This window comes from Hippoglossus hippoglossus, chromosome 24 (genome assembly GCF_009819705.1).
Source record: "Hippoglossus hippoglossus isolate fHipHip1 chromosome 24, fHipHip1.pri, whole genome shotgun sequence".
Classification (NCBI taxonomy): domain Eukaryota; kingdom Metazoa; phylum Chordata; class Actinopteri; order Pleuronectiformes; family Pleuronectidae; genus Hippoglossus; species Hippoglossus hippoglossus.
The window spans coordinates 14341052-14350965 of NC_047174.1; positions in this window are offsets into that span (position 1 = coordinate 14341052).

Here is a 9914-nt window from a genome sequence, read left to right on the forward strand (position 1 = left end):
GTAACAAGGGGTTTATCGAATTGACCTGGAATAGTGAAGAAAGAAAAAACATCTTAAACCAAGTAAAAGGTGAAACATGAAAAAAGAAATACATTACATTCTCTGTATTTATAAAGTGCTTTTCTAGTCTTGACCTCTCAAAGCTTTTCACAGTACAGTTTGCCCTTCGATCATTCACACACACATACAGTGCATCTATTAGCAGCACATTATTTTCTATGAGGGGCAAGTCAGGCTTCAGCATCCTGCACAAGGACACTTCAGCATACAGATGGGATCGAACTGCCGGCCTTCTGGTTGGAGGACGACCGCTCTACCCCTCAGCCACAGCCGGCATTAACAATTATACATATACACATACACATCCAAACAAAGAAAAGGAGAAAAAAAACTGATATATACAACAAAATGCCCACGTGTATATAAAAACCGTGTAGCATCAAATGTTTAGAAGTTTACAGCTATGCAACCATAGACCTGACAAAATATGTTCCTCGATGCATATCAGGTCATTATTTGACATGTGATGGTTATTTTTCCTAGCTGGAAGCGCCTTAAGTACCCGATATATAAGCCCCAATTTCAGTCCACAGCCTTTTTACAGCCTGTTTGCTAATGCTCCCGGCAGCCAGGTGACCAAGAGAAATGCGGCACAATTATGGTGACGGTTCCAGAGAGGATTTAGTAACTGAACTTTGTCAAACAGTGTGTCTAAGATGGTAAATAGCTCAATGTGATGGAAACATCCGGGCGGCTCAGGCCACTGTAAGACAAATGCAGTGTTGTTTACATTCAACATTTCCCAATCAAGCACTGTTTTTATCCTTCAGGCCTGTGATGAATGGATCCCTTATCTCTTTTCTGACTGTGCTGACACTTACAAACTAAAACAACATTTTCATTACAGGAGGATGATGAAGAAACTTCTTAGATTTTAAATCTAATTTAAAGACTCATTTTTAGAATATGGCTTTCACCTAGATTGGCTTTCTCTTTTTGTGAAGCACTTTGTAAAATTGTTTTTAAAAAGTGTTATATAAATAAAGTTTATTATTATTATTATTGTCAGCTGAGAGGGAAGATAGCGAGACACCTTAAAAATAACATCTAACAGTTGATGATAGTGTTGTACCATAATAAAACGTATTATAATAATAATAATTATAACTTTATTTGTATAGCACTTATCTAAACAAGTTTACAAACTGCTTCAAAAAAAAAATCCATGGCAAAAAAAAGAATGATTTATAATAAACAGGTATTCAATTCAGTTCAATTTTAAGTTCTAAATCATTACATAATATTGTCAAGACCTTAAAACCCAACAGTCCCCACAATAAGCAGCAATTTGGCGACTCCCTCAATAACTGGATGAAACCTCCAGCAGAAGCCATCTGCCTTGACCGGTTGCACCTTCTTTTTCTCGAACAGAGAAGTGTATTAGAAATTACAATGAGGATGAGGGTCCATCCACTTCCACAGCACAAAAAGATGTCATTCAGCACTGGCCCATGACTTACAACAAAACTCTGTAGACCAGGCACTGTGAAATTAAATGTCAATTTGTTTGGGTTCCTGTAGCCCCCTGGGAAACAGCTGTACAACATGTACTTACAGACACAAATTGAAAAATCTAATTTAGAAATGGACAATATAAAGATGCAGAAGATTAAAATAGAAATACAACTGCTGGACTATCAGTTAAAGGAGGGTGAGGTGCTCACAGGATAATTATACTTCTTTGACCAACATAAAACATATTAACTACTGTACTGCATTTGTACTTGCAGAAAATAAAGAAGACTTCATTAAAAAGAAAGGCATATAGAAATGATGGTGACATATTGTGTCTCTGACTCCATCTCGTGCGTCAGAGTGGTCAGGCTCATTATCAGGATCGTCGACTAGTTGAGTAGGACATTGTTCTCCTCTAATTGGCAATGTTGTGTGGAATCACATAGAGTATGCCACAATGATATCATAAGCCTTTTCCGGGGTGATCCTGAGTCTATGTAGGCTGATGATATGGGAGGGTTGGGCTTCATCACATATGATCTTCACAGTGCAGAACATTAATCAGCTGCAGTAGCTGTATTGTGAAGACTCTTTGGAATTTGTAATGGTGAAGGCTACTCTTCAGCCTCTACTCAAACATTATATCATTTACCGAAGGAGCTGTGATGGGAATATGAACGCCACTTATGCAGCCAATCACACCTTGGTGCTCCTTCACTGCGAGCTGGCCACGCAACAAAATCATGACGTCCTGTTTGATGTCCTGGCTCCTAAATGGTGGAACGAGCTCCCCAATGACATCAGGACAGCAGAAAGTCGACACATCTTGTGCCGCAGGCTAAAGACACATCTCTTCCGACTACACCTTGGTTAAGAAGATCATGTGTAATAACCATCGTCAACTCAATAATTAAATAAAGTAAGTTTAGTTGCACTTATATATTGCACTTACATATAGCATTTGTAGTTTGGCTTTTTTGAAGCTAATTGTACTTGTACAAGAGTGACATCTCTGACAGCATGACAGACGGTCGCCTTGGATATATGCTAAGCTTCACCGATGTTATATAGAGAAGTTCCATTTGCATAAAACTAAGTGCAACACAAAAAAAAATTGTTCCGAACCGAGAACATGCCCACGATGTGTCATATGAGTGATATGAGGGCTGAGAATGTAAAAAAATGAATAAATAAATGATAGATTGTGCAGCAAAACGCTAACGCACAAACAGATAATCATCAGGGAATGATAAACGAATGGGGTCTGATCTGAGTATATGTGCTTCAATATCAACTGGCTCTTCAAGAAAAGGGCACGCCATGTCTGACACCTCCTTCAGTCTGCAGGATTCAGCTGAAGAGAATGGGAAACTCAGGCTTAGTTGAAGTGCTGACACACACGCACACACTCAACCAATCACCCGTCAGTTGTCAATGCCTATCAGCCATTCCACGTTTTCTCTCCTGTCACACACTTTGATGACAGAGAAACAAGGCAGGTCTGACAAGAACATGACTAACCTGCAGCAATACAGAATGTAGAGGATGATTGGGTTCAGCGATTGTCCTTTACCAAAGCTCAAATATACCCTTAATAGGTGCTTTTTGGAAATAAAGGACTGTTATTTGTTCCTTACAGTTGTTCTGATGATGCTGATATTCTATTTTCAAAACAAGATATTTCTAAATGTCTGAAATTGTGTTTTCTGGTGTCAAATTGATCCCAAACATAATATGTGCTACTTTACTTGAAAACAGATTTTTTTTAAACGCTCCAAATGTCCTGATAAATAACACACAAAAAAACCTCTCTATTTCCAATTTTAGGTCAATTGATTTTATGTTGATTCACTTGTTTTCTCATAGACCTCATGGATACACAATGTTAGTAAATGAGAGGATAACAGGAGGGTTTATTTTGGAAATATTATTAAATTTACATTATTTACAAAGATGAGCTGGAGCCAAGGAAATAAGAAATAAGAGCTCAGGACATTAAGAGAATATATTGTATTCTATTTTTGTGCCAACGTTCTACTGTATGTTATTGGAGTATTTTTTCACCAGAGGTTGTTTGTTTTCACCAAACCTCATTTCATTACCAAACAGTCTGCGGCAGTCTCTAGTGAAAAAATCCAACTATAACATTGTTGATTACACTAACTGACTGACCTCAACTCCGCCTCTGACAAAAAACATCACATTTTGACATCAAACAATCCTTTAAAATAGAATTTTTTGGACTTTATATATATATAATGTGATAATTTAACATCTCTGTCTTTAAATTTGAGTCAAGACAGTTAAAAAAAATACCTGTTGACAGCTTGTTTTTCTCTCTTCCCATGGTGTTAGCACTCAAGAACTCAAGGGTCCTCTCCTCCGCAGCAACATGCTAATGTTGAAAATGAAAAGGGCTCCTTTGTGCACAGTTCAAGATGCAGGTGATCGCAACATACATGTTTTTTTCCATTTGACAACAGCACAATGTGATAGGCAGAAGAGCATCAATGGTTCATTATTCCCTGCCACCTTTACACAGTTTTGCAATAGAAATCACTATTTTGAAATGATTGAAAGCACAGTGGATGTACATTTATAGTTTGATTCAGTGTTGGTCAGCAGAGCCAAAGCAGCTACACAAAAGCCATTGTGTGTTCAGAGAACTGAATAGGAAGAAATGTTCCTCGTCTTATTCATCTGTATCTCTTATTGTGAACGAGCTTCCCACTCGACCCTGAATGCAACAAATCAACTGGACAAAATATGTGAGGAATAATGTGACTAATGGCAGCAGCAGCAGCAGCCGGGGTATGAGGAGGTCTGGCGGAACAAAAATGCCACACATGTAATTAGGTGAGGTGTTGACAACCTAATAATGGTGCTGATTTTTTCTGAAAAGAGGTGCTAACAATGGGCCTCTTCAACTTTGTGGAGGTCACAATAATTCTCATTCCAGTTAGTGTGAGGTCAAAATAACACAGTACTTCCACAGAAGCGGTTTATATATTTTTTTTGGTGGTTAAAGGTACCCTGTGTCTCATACATACAATTTTGATTTTGTTTGGAAACGGCATTTCTTAACTAAAACGATCTCTGTCCACATGATCGTTTTAGCTCTGCGTCAGTTTTATCCCCCCGTCCATACTAACATGCCTGAAAACGCATTATCACGTGACCACTCACGTATACTGTATGTGTGCATCCCACTGTACTTGGGAATGGTTGCAGATTGCTCAAATAATAGCTCCTAAACAGTTGTGTCACCGTAAAGAGTATAATTTAACTGCTCAACAGCTGTTGGCAAAGACAACAGGGTCAATAACACTAATTGATTATCCTTGCTGTGTTCTACACTGGTAGCCGAGGCTAATAGTGGCTGTTTACTACCAAAAGTGGGTCTTGTGATCGGAGTCTGACGAATCAGCGAAGGCTACGCTGTGACTGAAAAGATCCAATCAGCAAGAGGTTGTGGGCGCCTACGTTGTCGTTTCCAGTACCTGTTGCTTAGATTACTGAGCTCTGAGCTTAGCTTTATAATCAGATTGACCTAATTTAACTTCAGTCCTGTCATTTTGTTCATGTCGGATGACTTCCTGTTATGGTTAGTTTTGTTCTGACAAATCAGTTTTGAGAATCATTACAACATTTAATCAGAACTAAAAAGAAAAGATCTCCCTGTGCCCTTTGAACATGTGATATTATAACCATATATATTGATACTGGACAGGATCGGCTTTGTCCCTTATCTGACTGGCAAAGAAAATGAAAAGAAAACGCAAAAAAGGTAATTTTCCAGCAATGGAAAATGAAAAACACTTTGTTCTATATTGTCCTTTGTATTATAACTCAAGCTTTTTAAGCTTATAAATAATTGGCCATGTTGGATATGTGTATTGTTAGTTTGTACGCGTAGGCATATGTTGATTCTTTAAGGCCGCACAGTGTGACTCTTTATTTTAAATCAGTGAAATAATAGCTTCATAACTACATGGGGTGTAAATGACCTGCAGGGTCTTCAATTCCACGTCTTGTTTTAATCCAAAATCACAGGCCTATCGTGCGGGGGGTTGATCACCCGGAGAAACAGGAAACTAACTTTTGTTGGCCACGTTCTGTTGATCACTCTGAAACTGAGGTGTGAAGTTACAAAGGTGGGTGGTTAGGCTGTGATGTTTGGGTGTTTTTCAGCCGTCACTTTCTGTACATGTAAAAGCTTTCAAGTGAAACATGATGAAACAGAATGGTAACAAGCTGTGACTCGTTATTTTTTGGTGTCAGAGGTGAGATATCTGCACATTCACAGTGGAGGACAACCTGCCAAAAAACAGGAATAGTTTGTGTAGGAATATATATTTATTTTAGAATACATAATTACATTATGTAGCCTGGAGAAATGCATTTAAATTACTTCTTTATAGTTTTTTTGTATGACAGAGATAATTATTAGAATTACCCACAATGTAATAGCACTTTTCTGATATTGTTTTTCATTACTAACTTATTTTCATTTTGCAGTTTATTTTCACTGTTCCTCTTGCTGTATAATTATGTAAATGCTATTTGAAAGCATTCTCCACACTAGTGTACATCCTTTTCAAAAGAAGTGTAATTTTACCCTGAAAAAAGACATAGTTCAAAAATAGTAAAAATATATGAATGAATATTTAAAAACCTCATTATTTGAAATACCCCAGGCTGTTAAAGCCCCCCTCTCAGACACAGTACCATGGCACTGGTGTCACGTGTATGTGGATTAATGAAAGTCAGTATTTGATTTGATATAATTTCTCTGTTCATTTGTGATATGAAAAAGCGAATTCTATCATTTGGCTCTAAATTATCATCATGTTGTGTTTTGTTTTTCAAGAGTTGCTACAATTTTCCTAATAAAAAACTGTGTAAGATTTGCAATGTGCCATTTCCTGAAGTGGTAAAATACTCTCTCTTAGACTTAAGGTCGAAATATAAATAAGTAAGTGAACATATATTACATTTGACATTTTTTATATTGTATAGGCCTTTTACATAACAGGTTGAACTATAGAGTGAACTTGAGTCAATTCAAAAAAAGTCCTTGCATCGTCTTTACTACTTTACTTTCTAATTGTTAAATGGAAAAACCAAGTTCGTATACTATCGGGATCTTGCAGATGTCTTTGTGTAAAAAAAACACTTTACATAAAAAAAACTGAGCTGAACACCTGCTACTGATCTGTTGAAATGTACGAATGTGTCAACAGCCATTTTAATCACATTAACTAAGGCTCCAAATAACACCTGTGTTTACCTGCTATACTACTTCATGTCAAAATGGCTGCCATGAAAAAGGTCCATAAAGCAGTTAAAGTAAGTCAAATATAAAGCATTATATTATATTATATATTATTAAGAATACGAACAAATATAATAATACAAAAAAAATGTATATCATAAATAATAAATTCCTGTTTACTTGCAATGTGCCTGTGAATGTGTTTTGGATTCATGACAGTCACTATAACAATTGTCTGTGGTTGTTGTTGTTGTTCAGTGGCAGAGAATAGGTATGAAAACATCCATTCACACGTTTCTAAGGAGTCCTGCAACATAATCCACTTATATCTGATATGCACTCATTGCTTTGTATGTTTCTCACACAAACACATAATCAGCTAGCCCCTTCCCCCCCATCTCTCAACAGAAAATAAAATACTTGGAAGCTGACCTTTTAGCCCCAATTTCATGTATCTCTGATAATGGAACACGCTCTTATGTTCATTGGGTCAAACACCTTCCAGGAACAATGTGCTCCATGTAGATAACAGCTTAGAGTCTTATCATAAAGGTCTCTTAACCCTGCACCCCATTAATGGTAGTTCATACAACCTCACATACAAGCTGGGGTAAAGGAAAATAAAATGCGAGCTGATGGCATCAAAAGTTTACCAGAGTGATGTAAGATGGTACAGTAAAGATGTTGTTACAAGATCTTCTATATCTTGCATAAAATAAAGAAATTGGTGATTGCCTGCAGTAATTTGTCTTGTGAATAGATATCTTGAGGTATTCACTGGGTAAATAATACAAATCATTACCAGGATAAAGATGCAAGAGATTTCATTACTTTTAGACTGAGCTGCTTCCTTTTTATTTTAAAGGACAATTTACATTTTAAATCAAAAGATGGAAAACCAAGCGAAACAGAAACTTTAACAGTTACACACATTATCTCCGGAATTCAGATCTTTTTTCAGTCATATCTCCAGACAGTGACTCGTCCATTTAGGTATCTGATAAATCATAGCACGCAGCATTTTGAAGCAACGTCACTACAATCTAAGTAACTACAATCCTAAAATCAGCAGACAGACGGCATGACAGGAAATAAAAGAAGCAGTCATAAGCATTGTGCTAAGTGACACAAAGGTAACACAACACTTTGACAATGGTCATATACAAGAAGAAGAAACTGCAGTTAAAGTGAGAAATCGCAGCGTTCCAAGGCTTAAAAATGTATGCACACTAGGCCTGATAATAATTTACAAATAAAGACATGGATAAATTAATAACAATTGATACACCCTCCAAATTAATATGCAGATATTCCCAGAGTTTGTTTGTTTTGAAACATAAGATAGATGATATCTGTGTATTGAATCTATATACAGTAGGCAGAAGATAAACTGAATGCTACTGGATTTCTATTTGACTGAATTACTTTATGTTGACCATAGATCAAGAAGGAATTTTGACTAGACTAGATTCCTAACGAGTATTGACTTTTTTTGAGTTTTGTATTTTTCTGGGTGAACAACTGCTCCACTCACAAACAATTATGACCACTACATGTCTCAAAAAGGGGACACAAGCTGAATACAAACATAAATATAGTGCCTGTAAAAGAAAATGTAGGCTTATCAATACACACATGTCAACAAAATGCATTTTAACATTTACCATGACAGTTGACATGATTCTTTAATACAGCAAAGTGCATTTTCTCGTGTACTCTCAATTGTACAACAGAAGGGCAGCTTGTTTGCACTTCGCTCCACAAAGTATAAACGTATCAATCATCCTTAATTGAGCTCTGTAAATCTCTGATTCCCAGATGTCTTCTTCTTCTTCTCATATGTTAACATAGACATACCATGTCCTATTTTTTTTCTTTTTCAGGCTCCAACCAGCTTAATCTGAAAGAAAAACAGAATCTTTTAATGTGTGATTTTACAAAACTGTCGGGAACAAGCCCCTATGGCCAAATTCATGTGGAAGAATTGTCTAATGTGTGATCCGTGCTACACTGATCACATGCACCATATGTAAGCCTGAAATATAGAGAGATAGTATAATGTTAAGGGCAGTTTTGTGGTCTTTATAAAAACAACAAATGCACAAAAAGAAAAAAATACCATTATTGTACCTTATTGAACAAGTGAATAGTATGCTTCCATTAGTTGTGCTTTATTGTTGTTGTGGTTGAAAAGAATGCCTTTCCTTTTCAGATGCCTTCAGTCTCTGATGTGGAGTTCTGTTTGTGGACATGGAGGTGGCTGCCTACTCTAACAGGAAGGGGAGCAACGTCATGGTGGATAGCCATTGGATGCATACGAGTGAGGTCGACACTGATGTGGAGAACGTTGGTGCCTGGCCCCTGGTGACCACGAGAGGAGGCCTGAGATGTACTCAGAGGACTTGTTGGGAAAGGACTAGAGATGTCGCGGGTAAAAGTAAGTTAAGCTCTGCTGTGAAACTCAGTCGTTGTCTAATTGCTGTTTAGTGGCCGATGGAAAGTCAGTATCAAGCACTTTGTGGTACAGTAGTCGAGTCTGGATGTTACAAATGCGTGAAAATGAGTGTTTCTGCAGCAGTAGGTGAAAGCGAGGGTCGAAGGCGGGCGATGTTATGGAGGTGGAAGAAGGCTGTTTTGGTGATATGGTTGACATGGGGCAGGAATGAGAGGGTGGAGTCGAGGATGACTCCAAGGTTGCGGATTTGGGTGAAGGGGGGTGACGATGGAGCCATCAATATTGAGTTTGGGTTCCAGAGTGGTGCGGGTAAGGGAGTCTAGGCCAATGATTAAGATTTCTGATTTATTGAGGTTGATTTTTAGAAAGTTTCTTTGCATCCATGTATTAATGTCCATTAGGCAAGTGGTGAGGGTCTTGGAGGAGAGGTAGAGCTGAATATCGTCAGCATAACAGTGGAACTGGAGGTCATGGTGGCGGAGGATCTGTCCAAGTGGTGGCATGTAGATGATGAAAAGGAGGGGACCAAGCACCGAACCCTGGGGGACACCATGTGTGACAAGAACTTCGATGGATTTGCAGTTTTGATTGAGATGAATTGATGTGCCAGTAATGCCGAGGGTGGTTTTGAGGCTTGTGATGAGTGTGGAATGGTTAATGGTGTCAAAA